Source organism: Hyperolius riggenbachi, chromosome 6 (genome assembly GCF_040937935.1).
Source record: "Hyperolius riggenbachi isolate aHypRig1 chromosome 6, aHypRig1.pri, whole genome shotgun sequence".
NCBI classification, from domain to species: domain Eukaryota; kingdom Metazoa; phylum Chordata; class Amphibia; order Anura; family Hyperoliidae; genus Hyperolius; species Hyperolius riggenbachi.
Window position 1 is genome coordinate 379311769 of NC_090651.1, and position 17635 is coordinate 379329403.

At 48.7% G+C, this 17635-nt stretch overlaps 1 protein-coding gene across 1 annotated transcript in view; it reads left to right on the plus strand.

The window, feature by feature from the left end:
• The window catches only part of LOC137521973 (dual specificity tyrosine-phosphorylation-regulated kinase 1B-like), a 152671-nt gene that overhangs the window by 46753 nt on the left and 88283 nt on the right, over positions 1-17635 (plus strand). The gene's annotated exons all lie outside the window — the stretch shown is intronic.

Consider the following 17635-nt stretch of genomic DNA (forward strand, 5'->3'; position numbering starts at 1 on the left):
AGTGTAATGGCTATCCTATTCTGTAATGCTGTATGGGGGTACAGTGCAGACCCTGGTAGGCTGTGTAATGGTATAGCCTATTCCATAACTCTGTATGGGGGTACAGTGCAGACCCTGGTAGGCTGTGTAATGGTATAGCCTATTCCGTAATGCTGTATGGGGGTACAGTGCAGACCCTGGTAGGCTGTGTAATGGCATATCCTATTCTGTAACGCTGTATGGGGGTACAGTGCAGACCCTGGTAGGCAGTGTAATGGTATATCCTATTCCGTAATGCTGTATGGGGGTACAGTGCAGACCCTGGTAGGCTGTGTAATGTCATATCCTATTCTGTAATGCTGTATGGGGGTACAGTGCAGACCCTGGTAGGCTGTGTAATGGCATATCCTATTCTGTAACGCTGTATGGGGGTACAGTGCAGACCCTGGTAGGCAGTGTAATGGTATATCCTATTCCGTAATGCTGTATGGGGGTACAGTGCAGACCCTGGTAGGCTGTGTAATGGTATATCCTATTCTGTAATGCTGTATGGGGGTACAGTGCAGACCCTGGTAGGCTGTGTAATGGTATAGCCTATTCCATAACTCTGTATGGGGTTACAGTGCAGACCCTGGTAGGCTGTGTAATGGTATAGCCTATTCTGTAATGCTGTATGGGGGTACAGTGCAGACCCTGGTAGGCTGTGTAATGGTATAGCCTATTCCATAACTCTGTATGGGGGTACAGTGCAGACCCTGGTAGGCAGTGTAATGGCATATCCTATTCCGTAATGCTGTATATGGGGGGTGCAGTGCAGACCCTGGTAGGCAGTGTAATGGCATATCCTATTCTGTAACGCTGTATGGGGGTACAGTGCAGACCCCTGGTAGGCTGTGTAATGGTATAGCCTATTCCATAACGCTGTATGGGGGTACAGTGCAGACCCTGGTAGGCTGTGTAATGGCATATCCTATTCTGTAATGCTGTATGGGGGTACAGTGCAGACCCTGGTAGGCAGTGTAATGGCATATCCTATTCCGTAATGCTGTATGGGGGTACAGTGCAGACCCTGGTAGGCTGTGTAATGGTATATCCTATTCCGTAATGCTGTATGGGGGTACAGTGCAGACCCTGGTAGGCTGTGTAATGGTATAGCCTATTCTATAACTCTGTATGGGGGTACAGTGCAGACCCTGGTAGGCTGTGTAATGGTATAGCCTATTCCATAACGCTGTATGGGGGTACAGTGCAGACCCTGGTAGGCTGTGTAATGGCATATCCTATTCTGTAATGCTGTATTGGGGTACAGTGCAGACCCTGGTAGGCTGTGTAATGGCATATCCTATTCCGTAACGCTGTATGGGGGTACAGTGCAGACCCTGGTAGGCAGTGTAATGGCATATCCTATTCTGTAATGCTGTATTGGGGTACAGTGCAGACCCTGGTAGGCTCTGTAATGGCATATCCTATTCTGTAATGCTGTATGGGGGTGCAGTGCAAACCCTGGTAGTCTGTGTAATGGCATATCCTATTCCGTAATGCTGTATGGGGGTACAGTGCAGACCCCTGGTAGGCAGTGTAATGGCATATCCTATTCTCTAATGCTGTATGTGGGTACAGTGCAGACCCCTGGTAGGCAGTGTAATGGCATATCCTATTCCGTAATGCTGTATGGGGGTACAGTGCAGACCCTGGTAGGCTGTGTAATGGCATATCCTATTCTGTAATGCTGTATGGGGGTACAGTGCAGACCCTGGTAGGCTGCGTAATGGCATATCCTATTCTGTAATGCTGTATGGGGGTACAGTGCAGACCCTGGTAGGCTGCGTAATGGCATATCCTATTCTGTAATGCTGTATGGGGGTACAGTGCAGACCCCTGGTAGGCAGTGTAATGGCATATCCTATTCCGTAATGCTGTATATGGGGGGTACAGTGCAGACCCCTGGTAGGCAGTGTAATGGCATATCCTATTCCTTAATGCTGTATGGGGGTACAGTGCAGACCCTGGTAACAACAATAACAATAATATTTATATAGCGCTTTTCTCCCTGGGGACTCAAAGCGCTGTGACCCTGCATTATGCAGTCTCAAAGGCTAGGGAAAAGAGGTGAGTTTTTAGCCTTTTTTTAAAGCTGTCCAGAGAAGGAGCCTCTCGTACTGATTGTGGAAGTGAGTTCCATAGAGTAGGGGCTGCATAGGAAAAGGCCCGAGCACCAAATGTTAAGTGTATCCTGGGAATAACCAGCTTCATCTTGTTGGCAGAGCGGAGGGTGCGTGGAGGGGCATAAAGTTCCAATAGATCCGCTATGTATTTGGGTCCCATGTGGTGTAGAGCCTTGAATGTCAGCAGGCAGATCTTAAAATTGATTCTCCATTTTACTGGCAACCAGTGAAGAGTTTGCAGTACTGGGGTGATGTGTGAGCTGCGGGGGGCATTGGCTAGGAGTCTGGCTGCAGCATTCTGTACTAGCTGTAAGGGGCGCAGAACCTTATCTGTAGATCCGATTAACAGGGCGTTGCAGTAGTCTAGGCGGGAGGATACAAATGCGTGAACCAGGGCAGGTAGGTCTTCAGCTGGGATTAGGTGTTTTATTTTCGCTATATTTCTTAGATGGAAGAAGGAAGACTTGACGACAGCTGATACCTGCTGTCTGAGTTTTAGATTTCCATCCAGGATCACCCCAAGGTTTCGCACAGAGTCTTTATACTGTACAGTATCTCCCCCAATTGCTAGTTTGAGGTGGTGAGCGTTTTGAACTTTATCCATCATGTGTGGACCACCTACCACCAACACCTCTGTTTTGTCAGAGTTCAGCCTCAGCCAGCTGGTGTTCATCCAATTTTGTAAATCCACTATACACGCATTTATGGATGCTGATGGGTCTTGGGTGCCAGGCTTGAAGGACAGATACAGTTGTGTGTCATCTGCATAACAATGGTATCCTAAACCATAGTTCTGGATTATTTTGCCCAGTGGGAGCATGTAGACTGCAAAGAGTAATGGTGATAGTACAGAACCCTGTGGAACTCCATAGGCAAGTGGCACTGGATTAGAGTAGTGTGTGCCCAGACATACTTGCTGTGTCCTGCCAGATAGGAAGGTCTGAAACCAGCTAAGAACAGTACCCCTTAGGCCACAGTAATTCTTCAGTCGCTGGATTAGTATTTCATGGTCCACAGTATCAAATGCTGCTGACAAGTCAAGAAGAATCAGAATTGAGCAATCACCCTTGTCCCTTGCAGTAAGTAGATCATTCATTACTCGGACTAATGCTGTTTCAGTGCTGTGCCTTTTCCTGAATCCTGACTGAAAAGTATCAAAGATGTTGTTATCTGTAAGCCTGGCTTCTAGCTGGTTGGCGACTGCTTTCTCGATAACTTTTGATAGGAATGGTAAGTTCGCCACAGGTCTGTAGTTGGTTACAGAATCAGGATCTAGTGATGGTTTCTTCAGGAGGGGTTTTATGATTGCTTTCTTTAGTTCTTCTGGGAAAAGTCCACTTTGCAAGGAGCACTGAGTGATTTTGTGAAGTGCTGGCCTGAACAGCGCTGGGCACTGCATTAAGGATCCAGTTGGGCCAGGATCCAGGTCGCAGGTAGTGGGGCGGAGACTTTGAATGAGAATTCCAAAATCTTCTACACTCAGTGTCAAAGACTTGCCATGGTGGTACGGTAGTAGGCATATGCAACGTCCAGTGGTCAATTGATGTTGTTGGTGTAATGCTGGCACGGATGGTAGACACCTTGTTTGTGAAGAAGGCAGAGAATTCTTCACACCTTTCCCTGGAGTATGTGGTTGGGGCTTTTAGGCAGGAAGGATTGCAGAGTGATTCCACTGTGTGGAAGAGTTGAGCAGCTCTGTTGTTGGCTGTAGATATTTTGTGCGAGATAAAGTCTGATTTTTTCTTGGTTATTGCTTGTTGGTATTGTCTGAGGTGTTGAACTAGGCTAGATTTGTGCTCCCCAGTCCCTGATTTACGCCACTGTCTTTCTAGTCTGCGCCCTTTCTTTTTTAGATCCATGATGGTTTTGTCAAACCAATTAGCTTTCTGCTTTTTGGTTGCTGATTTGGTGCGCCATGGAGCAATACTGTCAAGTGTTTCATATATCGTGTTGTTGTACTGGGTTACTAGAGAGTTTGGGTCCATTTGACTGTGGAGCAGATTTGTAAAATCCAGGTTGGCAGTTATCCTCTCCGGTGTTAATTTACTCAGGGGACGGGTTTTGATTGTTTCTTTAGGGAGCTGCTTGATAGGGTGATGTTCAATAGTAAACTGTATTATGTGATGGTCTGACCATACCACTGGGGTTACTGTTATGTTACTAATGTCCATTCCAAGGTGGAACAGTAAGTCTAGCGTATGCCCTCCTCTGTGGGTAGCTGATTTTACAACTTGTGTGAAGCCTAGTCCACCCATGAGATTTATTAGTTCATTTGCATCTTGTGATTGAGTGTTATCAGCCCGGATGTTGAAGTCACCAAGGATGATCCATCTCGGATAAGACAGAGCCAGCATGGCCAGAAGTTCTGGGAATTCCTGTAGGAAAGGGTCAGCATCTCCGGGGGGACGATAAACCACTAAAATTTTGAAGCCTTTACCAGCTGAGATCTGGGCACCTATACATTCAAAGGACTTTGTTGAGCCAACATTCAGGGCCCTGAGCTGCAGAGTTGTTTTGCCACAAATTGCTACACCCCCTCCTCTGTGGTCTCGTCTTCCCTCACTTAGGACTGAGTAATTGTATGGGATGGTTGCTTCCAATGTGGGGCCCGCATTGGCATCAATCCAGGTTTCAGTGATGCATGAAAAATCGCATGTCTGAATAAGGTCCGCAATAATGGCTGTCTTATTGTTTATAGAGCGGGCATTGCAGAGCAATGCAGTGACTGCATGGGGCTTAGCATTGGCGACTGGGTTCACTGCCGGGGTGTTACTGCATCTCTGACTAGGGACATGGTAACTTCTGCTACTTTCAGCCTCTGATTTCCAGTACACATCACTAGAGATCGCTGGAAAGTTCTTTTCTTTGAATGGACCTGGGTCCCTGAAGTTGGACTGAGACTGAGTGTGGCACTTTTTATGGGCCTGGCCGCCTTTTTTACCTCTGTGCGTTTTATTTAAAATCCCTAGAGATTCCAGCAAATTAGCTTGTTTTTTTCCAATGTGAGATGCAGCTCTCAATGGCCTGAGAGATAGTAAGAAGCTGGCTGTATAGATTAACATTGCTCTTTGGGAAGGAATGGTAGGCTGTGTAATGGTATATCCTATTCCGTAACGCTGTATGGGGGTACAGTGCAGACCCTGGTAGGCTGTGTAATGGCATATCCTATTCTGTAATGCTGTATGGGGGTGCAGTGCAGACCCTGGTAGGCAGTGTAATGGCATATCCTATTCCGTAATGCTGTATGGGGGTACAGTGCAGACCCTGGTAGGCTGTGTAATGGCATATCCTATTCCGTAATGCTGTATGGGGGTACAGTGCAGACCCTGGTAGGCTGTGTAATGGCATATCCTATTCCGTAATGCTGTATGGGGGTACAGTACAGACCCTGGTAGGCTGTGTAATGGCATATCCTATTCCGTAATGCTGTATGGGGGTACAGTGCAGAACCTGGTAGGCAGTGTAATGACTTATCCTATTCCGTAATGCTGTATGGGGGTACAGTGCAGAACCTGGTAGGCTGTGTAATGGCATATCCTATTCCGTAATGCTGTATGGGGGTACAGTGCATGCTGTGTAATGGCATATCCTATTCCGTAATGCTGTATGGGGGTACAGTGCAGACCCTGGTAGGCAGTGTAATGGCATATCCTATTCCGTAATGCTGTATGGGGGTACAGTGCAGACCCTGGTAGGCTGCGTAATGGCATATCCTATTCCGTAATGCTGTATGGGGGTACAGTGCAGAACCTGGTAGGCAGTGTAATGACTTATCCTATTCCGTAATGCTGTATGGGGGTACAGTACAGACCCTGGTAGGCAGTGTAATGGCATATCCTATTCTGTACTGCTGTATGGGGGTACAGTGCAGACCCTGGTAGGCTGTGTAATGGTATATCCTATTCCGTAATGCTGTATGGGGGTACAGTACAGAACCTGGTAGGCAGTGTAATGGCATATCCTATTCTGTACTGCTGTATGGGGGTACAGTGCAGACCCTGGTAGGCTGTGTAATGGCATATCCTATTCTGTAATGCTGTATGGGGTACAGTGCAGACCCTGGTAGGCAGTGTAATGGCATATCCTATTCCGTAATGCTGTATGGGGGTACAGTGCAGACCCTGGTAGGCTCTATAATGGCATATCCTATTCTGTACTGCTGTATGGGGGTACAGTGCAGACCCCTGGTAGGCAGTGTAATGGCATATCCTATTCCGTAATGCTGTATGGGGGTACAGTGCAGACCCTGGTAGGCTGTGTAATGGTATATCCTATTCTCTAATGCTGTATGGGGGTACAGTGCAGACCCCTGGTAGGCTGTGTAATGGCATATCCTATTCCGTAATGCTGTATGGGGGTACAGTGCAGACCCCGGTAGGCAGTGTAATGGCATATCCTATTCCATAATGCTGTATGGGGGTACAGTGCAGACCCCGGTAGGCAGTGTAATGGCATATCCTATTCTGTAATGCTGTATGGGGGTACAGTGCAGACCCTGGTAGGCTGTGTAATGATATATCCTATTCCGTACTGCTGTATGGGGGGGTACAGTGCAGACCCCTGGTAGGCTGTGTAATGGCATATCCTATTCTGTAATGCTGTATGGGGCTACAGTGCAGACCCTGGTAGGCTGTGTAATGATATATCCTATTCCGTACTGCTGTATGGGGGGGGTACAGTGCAGACCCCTGGTAGGCTGTGTAATGGCATATCCTATTCCGTAATGCTGTATGGGGGTACAGTGCAGACCCTGGTAGGCTCTGTAATGGCATATCCTATTCTGTAATGCTGTGTGGGGGTGCAGTGCAGACCCTGGTAGGCTGTGTAATGGCATATCCTATTCTGTAATGCTGTATGGGGGTACAGTGCAGACCCCTGGTAGGCTGTGTAATGGCATATCCTATTCCGTAATGCTGTATGGGGGTACAGTGCAGACCCTGGTAGGCTGTGTAATGGCATATCCTATTCCGTACTGCTGTATGGGGGTACAGTGCAGACCCTGGTAGGCTGTGTAATGGTATATCCTATTCCGTAATGCTGTATGGGGGTACAGTGCAGACCCCTGGTAGGCTGTGTAATGGCATATCCTATTCCGTAATGCTGTATGGGGGTACAGTGCAGACCCTGGTAGGCTGTGTAATGGCATATCCTATTCCGTACTGCTGTATGGGGGTACAGTGCAGACCCTGGTAGGCTGTGTAATGGCATATCCTATTCCGTACTGCTGTATGGGGGTACAGTGCAGACCCTGGTAGGCTGTGTAATGGTATATCCTATTCCGTAATGCTGTATGGGGGTACAGTGCAGACCCCTGGTAGGCTGTGTAATGGCATATCCTATTCCGTAATGCTGTATGGGGGTACAGTGCAGACCCTGGTAGGCTGTGTAATGGCATATCCTATTCCGTACTGCTGTATGGGGGTACAGTGCAGACCCTGGTAGGCTGTGTAATGGTATATCCTATTCCGTAATGCTGTATGGGGGTACAGTGCAGACCCCTGGTAGGCTGTGTAATGGCATATCCTATTCCGTAATGCTGTATGGGGGTACAGTGCAGACCCTGGTAGGCTGTGTAATGGCATATCCTATTCCGTAATGCTGTATGGGGGTACAGTGCAGACCCTGGTAGGCTGTGTAATGGCATATCCTATTCTGTAATGCTGTATGGGGGTACAGTGCAGACCCTGGTAGGCAGTGTAATGGCATATCCTATTCTGTAATGCTGTATGGGGGTACAGTGCAGACCCTGGTAGGCTGTGTAATGGCATATCCTATTCCGTAATGCTGTATGGGGGTACAGTGCTGACCCTGGTAGGCTGTGTAATGGCTATCCTATTCCGTAATGCTGTATGGGGGTGCAGTGCAGACCCTGGTAGGCAGTGTAATGGCATATCCTATTCCATAATGCTGTATGGGGGTACAGTGCTGACCCTGGTAGGCTGTGTAATGGCTATCCTATTCCGTAATGCTGTATGGGGGTACAGTGCAGACCCTGGTAGGCTGTGTAATGGCATATCCTATTCCGTACTGCTGTATGGGGGGGTACAGTGCAGATCCCGGTAGGCAGTGTAATGGCATATCCTATTCTGTAATGCTGTATGGGGGTACAGTGCAGACCCCGGTAGGCAGTGTAATGGCATATCCTATTCCGTAATGCTGTATGGGGGTACAGTGCAGACCCCTGGTAGGCTGTGTAATGGCATATCCTATTCTGTAATGCTGTATGGGGGTACAGTGCAGACCCTGGTAGTCTGTGTAATGGCATATCCTATTCCGTAATGCTGTATGGGGGTACAGTGCAGACCCTGGTAGGCTGTGTAATGGCATATCCTATTCCGTAACGCTGTATGAGGGTACAGTGCAGACCCTGGTAGTCTGTGTAATGGCATATCCTATTCCGTAATGCTGTATATGGGGGGTACAGTGCAGACCCTGGTAGGCTGCGTAAAGGCATATCCTATTCCGTAATGCTGTATATGGGGGGTACAGTGCAGACCCTGGTAGTCTGTGTAATGGCATATCCTATTCTGTAATGCTGTATGGGGGTACAGTGCAGATCCTGGTAGGCTGTGTAATGGCATATCCTATTCTGTAATGCTGTATGGGGGTACAGTGCAGAACCTGGTAGGCAGTGTAATGGCATATCCTATTCTGTAACGCTGTATGAGGGTTACAGTGCAGACCCTGGTAGGCTGTGTAATGGCATATCCTATTCTGTAACGCTGTATGGGGGTACAGTGCTGACCCTGGTAGGCAGTGTAATGGCATATCCTATTCCGTAACGCTGTATGGGGGTACAGTGCAGACCCTGGTAGGCTGTGTAATGGCATATCCTATTCTGTAATGCTGTATGGGGGTACAGTGCAGACCCTGGTAGGCAGTGTAATGGCATATCCTATTCCGTAATGCTGTATGGGGGTACAGTGCAGACCCTGGTAGGCTGTGTAATGGCATATCCTATTCCGTAATGCTGTATGGGGGTACAGTGCAGACCCTGGTAGGCTGTGTAATGGCATATCCTATTCTGTAACGCTGTGTGGGGGTGCATTGCAGACCCTGGTAGGCTGTGTAATGGTATATCCTATTCCATAATGCTGTATGGGGTACAGTGCAGACCCTGGTAGGCTGTGTAATGGCATATCCTATTCTGTACTGCTGTATGGGGGTACAGTGCAGACCCTGGTAGGCTGTGTAATGGCATATCCTATTCTGTAATGCTGTATGGTGGTACAGTGCAGACCCTGGTAGGCAGTGTAATGGCATATCCTATTCTGTACTGCTGTATGGGGTACAGTGCAGACCCTGGTAGGCTGTGTAATGGCATATCCTATTCCGTAATGCTGTATGGGGGTACAGTGCAGACCCTGGTGGGCTGTGTAATGGCATATCCTATTCCGTAATGCTGTATGGGGGTACAGTGCAGACCCTGGTAGGCAGTGTAATGGTATATCCTATTCTGTAATGCTGTATGGGGTACAGTGCAGACCCTGGTAGGCTGTGTAATGGCATATCCTATTCTGTAACGCTGTGTGGGGGTGCATTGCAGACCCTGGTAGGCTGTGTAATGGTATATCCTATTCCATAATGCTGTATGGGGGTGCAGTGCAGACCCTGGTAGGCAGTGTAATGGCATATCCTATTCTGTAATGCTGTATGGGGGTGCAGTGCAGACCCTGGTAGTCTGTGTAATGGCATATCCTATTCTCTAATGCTGTATGGGGGTACAGTGCAGAACCTGGTAGGCTGTGTAATGGCGTATCCTATTCCGTAATGCTGTTTGGGGGTACAGTGCAGACCCTGGTAGGCTGTGTAATGGCATATCCTATTCCGTAATGCTGTATGGGGGTACAGTGCAGACCCTGGTAGGCAGTGTAATGGCATATCCTATTCTGTAATGCTGTATGGGGGTACAGTGCAGACCCCTGGTAGGCAGTGTAATGGCATATCCTATTCCGTAATGCTGTATGGGGGTACAGTGCAGATCCCGGTAGGCTGTGTAATGGCATATCCTATTCCGTAATGCTGTATATGGGGGGTACAGTGCACACCCTGGTAGGCTGTGTAATGGCATATCCTATTCTGTAATGCTGTATGGGGGTGCAGTGCAGACCCTGGTAGGCAGTGTAATGGCATATCCTATTCTGTAATGCTGTATGGGGGTACAGTGCAGACCCTGGTAGGCAGTGTAATGGTATATCCTATTCTGTAATGCTGTATGGGGGTACAGTGCAGACCCTGGTAGGCTGTGTAATGGTATATCCTATTCCGTACTGCTGTATGGGGGTACAGTGCAGACCCTGGTAGGCTGCGTAATGGCATATCCTATTCTGTAATGCTGTATGGGGGTACAGTGCAGATCCCGGTAGGCTGTGTAATGGCATATCCTATTCTGTAATGCTGTATGGGGGTACAGTGCAGACCCTGGTAGGCTGTGTAATGGTATATCCTATTCCGTACTGCTGTATGGGGGTACAGTGTAGACCCCGCTATGCAGTGTAATGGTATATCCTATTCCATAATGCTGTATATGGGGGTGCAGTGCAGACCCTGGTAGGCAGTGTAATGGCATATCCTATTCCGTAATGCTGTATGGGGGTACAGTGCAGACCCTGGTAGGCTGCGTAATGGCATATCCTATTCTGTAATGCTGTATGAGGGTACAGTGCAGACCCTGGTCGGCTGTGTAATGGCATATCCTATTCTGTAATGCTGTATGGGGGTGCAGTGCAGACCCTGGTAGGCTGTGTAATGGCATATCCTATTCCGTAATGCTGTATGGGGGTGCAGTGCAGACCCTGGTCGGCTGTGTAATGGCATATCCTATTCTGTAACGCTGTGTGGGGGTACAGTGCAGACCCTGGTAGGCTGTGTAATGGTATATCCTATTCTGTAATGCTGTATGGGGGTGCAGTGCAGACCCTGGTAGGCTGTGTAATGGCATATCCTATTCCGTAATGCTGTATGGGGGTGCAGTGCAGACCCTGGTAGGCTGTGTAATGGCATATCCTATTCCGTAATGCTGTATGGGGGTGCAGTGCAGACCCTGGTAGGCTGTGTAATGGTATATCCTATTCTGTAATGCTGTATGGGGGTACAGTGCAGACCCTGGTAGGCTGTGTAATGGCGTATCCTATTCCGTAATGCTGTATGGGGGTGCAGTGCAGACCCCTGGTAGGCTGTGTAATGGCATATCCTATTCCGTAATGCTGTATGGGGGTGCAGTGCAGACCCTGGTAGGCAGTGTAATGGTATATCCTATTCCGTAATGCTGTATGGGGGTACAGTGCAGACCCTGGTAGGCTGTGTAATGGCATATCCTATTCTGTAATGCTGTATGGGGGTACAGTGCAGACCCTGGTAGGCTGCGTAATGGCATATCCTATTCTGTAATGCTGTATGGGGGTGCAGTGCAGACCCTGGTAGGCAGTGTAATGGCATATCCTATTCCGTAATGCTGTATGGGGGTACAGTGCAGACCCCTGGTAGGCTGTGTAATGGCATATCCTATTCCGTAATGCTGTATGGGGGTACAGTGCAGACCCTGGTAGGCTGTGTAATGGCATATCCTATTCCGTAATGCTGTATGGGGGTACAGTGCAGACCCTGGTAGGCTGTGTAATGGCATATCCTATTCTGTACTGCTGTATGGGGGTACAGTGCAGACCCTGGTAGGCTGTGTAATGGCATATCCTATTCTGTACTGCTGTATGGGGGTACAGTGCAGACCCTGGTAGGCAGTGTAATGGCATATCCTATTCTGTAATGCTGTATGGGGGTACAGTGCAGACCCTGGCAGGCTGTGTAATGGCATATCCTATTCTGTAATGCTGTATGGGGGTACAGTGCAGACCCTGGTAGGCTGTGTAATGGCATATCCTATTCTGTAATGCTGTATGGTGGTACAGTGCAGACCCTGGTAGGCTGTGTAATGGTATATCCTATTCCATAATGCTGTATGGGGGTACAGTGCAGACCCTGGTAGGCTGTGTAATGGCATATCCTATTCTGTAATGCTGTATGGTGGTACAGTGCAGACCCTGGTAGGCTGTGTAATGGCATATCCTATTCCGTAATGCTGTATGGTGGTACAGTGCAGACCCTGGTAGGCTGTGTAATGGCATATCCTATTCCGTACTGCTGTATGGGGGTACAGTGCAGACCCTGGTAGGCTGTGTAATGGCATATCCTATTCCGTAATGCTGTATGGTGGTACAGTGCAGACCCTGGTAGGCTGTGTAATGGCATATCCTATTCTGTAATGCTGTATGGGGGTACAGTGCAGACCCCGGTAGGCAGTGTAATGGCATATCCTATTCCGTAATGCTGTATGGGGGTACAGTGCAGACCCCGGTAGGCAGTGTAATGGCATATCCTATTCTGTAATGCTGTATGGGGGTGCAGTGCAGACCCTGGTAGGCAGTGTAATGGCATATCCTATTCCGTAATGCTGTATGGGGGGTACAGTGCAGACCCTGGTAGGCTGCGTAATGGCATATCCTATTCTGTAATGCTCTATGGGGGTACAGTGCAGACCCTGGTAGGCTGTGTAATGGCATATCCTATTCCGTAATGCTGTATGAGGGTTACAGTGCAGACCCTGGTAGGCTGTGTAATAGCATATCCTATTCCGTAATGCTGTATGGGGGTACAGTGCAGACCCTGGTAGGCTGTGTAATGGCATATCCTATTCCGTAATGCTGTATGGGGGTACAGTGCAGACCCTGGTAGGCTGTGTAATGGCATATCCTATTCAGTAATGCTGTATGGGGGTACAGTGCAGACCCTGGTAGGCTGTGTAATGGCATATCCTATTCCGTAATGCTGTATGGGGGTACAGTGCAGACCCTGGTAGGCTGTGTAATGGCATATCCTATTCCGTACTGCTGTATGGGGGTACAGTGCAGACCCTTGTAGTCTGTGTAATGGCATATCCTATTCCGTAACGCTGTATGGGGGTACAGTGCAGACCCTGGTAGGCTCTGTAATGGCATATCCTATTCCGTAATGCTGTATGGGGGTACAGTGCAGACCCTGGTAGGCTGTGTAATGGCATATCCTATTCCGTAACGCTGTATGGGGGTACAGTGCAGACCCTGGTAGGCTGTGTAATGGCATATCCTATTCTGTAATGCTGTATGGGGGTACAGTGCAGACCCTGGTAGGCTGTGTAATGGCATATCCTATTCTGTAATGCTGTATGGGGGTACAGTGCAGACCCTGGTAGGCTGTGTAATGGCATATCCTATTCCGTAATGCTGTATGGGGGTACAGTGCAGACCCTGGTAGGCTATGTAATGGCATATCCTATTCCGTAATGCTGTATGGGGGTACAGTGCAGACCCTGGTAGGCTGTGTAATGGCATATCCTATTCCGTAATGCTGTATGGGGGTACAGTGCAGACCCTGGTAGGCTGTGTAATGGCATATCCTATTCCGTAATGCTGTATGGGGGTACAGTGCAGACCCTGGTAGGCTGTGTAATGGCATATCCTATTCAGTAATGCTGTATGGGGGTACAGTGCAGACCCTGGTAGGCAGTGTAATGGCATATCCTATTCCGTAATGCTGTATGGGGGTACAGTGCAGACCCCTGGTAGGCAGTGAAATGGCATATCCTATTCCGTAATGCTGTATGGGGGTACAGTGCAGACCCTGGTAGGCAGTGTAATGGCATATCCTATTCCGTAATGCTGTATGGTGGTACAGTGCAGACCCTGGTAGGCAGTGTAATGGCATATCCTATTCCGTAATGCTGTATGGTGGTACAGTGCAGACCCTGGTAGGCAGTGTAATGGTATATCCTATTCTGTAATGCTGTATGGGGGTACAGTGCAGACCCTGGTAGGCTCTGTAATGGCATATCCTATTCCGTAATGCTGTATGGGGGTACAGTGCAGACTCTGGTAGGCTGTGTAATGGTATATCCTATTCCGTAATGCTGTATGAGGGTTACAGTGCAGACCCTGGTAGGCTGTGTAATGGCATATCCTATTCCGTAATGCTGTATGGCGGTACAGTGCAGACCCTGGTAGGCTGTGTAATGGCATATCCTATTCCGTAATGCTGTATGGGGGTTACAGTGCAGACCCTGGTAGGCTGTGTAATAGCATATCCTATTCCGTAATGCTGTATGGGGGTACAGTGCAGACCCTGGTAGGCTGTGTAATGGCATATCCTATTCCGTAATGCTGTATGGGGGTACAGTGCAGACCCTGGTAGGCTGTGTAATGGCATATCCTATTCCGTAATGCTGTATGGCGGTACAGTGCAGACCCTGGTAGGCTGTGTAATGGCATATCCTATTCCGTAATGCTGTATGGGGGTACAGTGCAGACCTTGGTAGGCTGTGTAATGGCATATCCTATTCTGTAATGCTGTATGGGGGTACAGTGCAGACCCTGGTAGTCTGTGTAATGGCATATCCTATTCCGTAATGCTGTATGGGGGTACAGTGCAGACCTTGGTAGGCAGTGTAATGGCATATCCTATTCTGTAATGCTGTATGGGGGTACAGTGCAGACCCTGGTAGGCTGTGTAATGGCATATCCTATTCCGTAATGCTGTATGGGGGTACAGTGCAGACCCTGGTAGGCTGTGTAATGGCATATCCTATTCTGTAATGCTGTATGGGGGTACAGTGCAGATCCCGGTAGGCAGTGTAATGGCATATCCTATTCCGTAATGCTGTATGGGGGTACAGTGCAGACCCTGGTAGGCAGTGTAATGGCATATCCTATTCCGTAATGCTGTATGGGGGTACAGTGCAGACCCTGGTAGGCTGTGTAATGGCATATCCTATTCCGTAATGCTGTATGGGGGTACAGTGCAGACCCTGGTAGGCTGTGTAATGGTGTATCCTATTCCGTAATGCTGTATGGGGGTACAGTGCAGACCCTGGTAGGCTGCGTAATGGCATATCCTATTCTGTAATGCTGTATGGGGGTACAGTGCAGACCCTGGTAGGCTGTGTAATGGCATATCCTATTCCGTAATGCTGTATGGGGGTGCAGTGCAGACCCTGGTAGGCAGTGTAATGGCATATCCTATTCCGTAATGCTGTATGGGGGTGCAGTGCAGACCCTGGTAGGCTGTGTAATGGCATATCCTATTCCGTAATGCTGTATGGGGGTACAGTGCAGACCCTGGTCGGCTGTGTAATGGTATATCCTATTCCATAATGCTGTATGGGGGTACAGTGCAGACCCTGGTAGGCTGTGTAATAGCATATCCTATTCTGTAATGCTGTATGGGGGTACAGTGCAGACCCTGGTAGGCTGCGTAATGGCATATCCTATTCTGTAATGCTGTATGGGGGTGCAGTGCAGACCCTGGTAGGCAGTGTAATGGCATATCCTATTCCGTAATGCTGTATGGGGGTACAGTGCAGACCCCTGGTAGGCTGTGTAATGGCATATCCTATTCCGTAATGCTGTATGGGGGTACAGTGCAGACCCTGGTAGGCTGTGTAATGGCATATCCTATTCCGTAATGCTGTATGGGGGTACAGTGCAGACCCTGGTAGGCTGTGTAATGGCATATCCTATTCTGTACTGCTGTATGGGGGTACAGTGCAGACCCTGGTAGGCTGTGTAATGGCATATCCTATTCTGTACTGCTGTATGGGGGTACAGTGCAGACCCTGGTAGGCAGTGTAATGGCATATCCTATTCTGTAATGCTGTATGGGGGTACAGTGCAGACCCTGGCAGGCTGTGTAATGGCATATCCTATTCTGTAATGCTGTATGGGGGTACAGTGCAGACCCTGGTAGGCTGTGTAATGGCATATCCTATTCTGTAATGCTGTATGGTGGTACAGTGCAGACCCTGGTAGGCTGTGTAATGGTATATCCTATTCCATAATGCTGTATGGGGGTACAGTGCAGACCCTGGTAGGCTGTGTAATGGCATATCCTATTCCGTAATGCTGTATGGTGGTACAGTGCAGACCCTGGTAGGCTGTGTAATGGCATATCCTATTCCGTACTGCTGTATGGGGGTACAGTGCAGACCCTGGTAGGCTGTGTAATGGCATATCCTATTCCGTAATGCTGTATGGTGGTACAGTGCAGACCCTGGTAGGCTGTGTAATGGCATATCCTATTCTGTAATGCTGTATGGGGGTACAGTGCAGACCCCGGTAGGCAGTGTAATGGCATATCCTATTCCGTAATGCTGTATGGGGGTACAGTGCAGACCCCGGTAGGCAGTGTAATGGCATATCCTATTCTGTAATGCTGTATGGGGGTGCAGTGCAGACCCTGGTAGGCAGTGTAATGGCATATCCTATTCCGTAATGCTGTATGGGGGGTACAGTGCAGACCCTGGTAGGCTGCGTAATGGCATATCCTATTCTGTAATGCTGTATGGGGGTACAGTGCAGACCCTGGTAGGCTGTGTAATGGCATATCCTGTTCCGTAATGCTGTATGAGGGTTACAGTGCAGACCCTGGTAGGCTGTGTAATAGCATATCCTATTCCGTAATGCTGTATGGGGGTACAGTGCAGACCCTGGTAGGCTGTGTAATGGCATATCCTATTCCGTAATGCTGTATGGGGGTACAGTGCAGACCCTGGTAGGCTGTGTAATGGCATATCCTATTCAGTAATGCTGTATGGGGGTACAGTGCAGACCCTGGTAGGCTGTGTAATGGCATATCCTATTCCGTAATGCTGTATGGGGGTACAGTGCAGACCCTGGTAGGCTGTGTAATGGCATATCCTATTCCGTAATGCTGTATGGTGGTACAGTGCAGACCCTGGTAGGCTCTGTAATGGCATATCCTATTCCGTAATGCTGTATGGGGGTACAGTGCAGACCCTGGTAGGCTGTGTAATGGCATATCCTATTCCGTAACGCTGTATGGGGGTACAGTGCAGACCCTGGTAGGCTGTGTAATGGCATATCCTATTCTGTAATGCTGTATGGGGGTACAGTGCAGACCCTGGTAGGCTGTGTAATGGCATATCCTATTCTGTAATGCTGTATGGGGGTACAGTGCAGACCCTGGTAGGCTGTGTAATGGCATATCCTATTCCGTAATGCTGTATGGGGGTACAGTGCAGACCCTGGTAGGCTATGTAATGGCATATCCTATTCCGTAATGCTGTATGGGGGTACAGTGCAGACCCTGGTAGGCTGTGTAATGGCATATCCTATTCCGTAATGCTGTATGGGGGTACAGTGCAGACCCTGGTAGGCTGTGTAATGGCATATCCTATTCCGTAATGCTGTATGGGGGTACAGTGCAGACCCTGGTAGGCAGTGTAATGGCATATCCTATTCCGTAATGCTGTATGGGGGTACAGTGCAGACCCCTGGTAGGCAGTGAAATGGCATATCCTATTCCGTAATGCTGTATGGGGGTACAGTGCAGACCCTGGTAGGCAGTGTAATGGCATATCCTATTCCGTAATGCTGTATGGTGGTACAGTGCAGACCCTGGTAGGCAGTGTAATGGCATATCCTATTCCGTAATGCTGTATGGTGGTA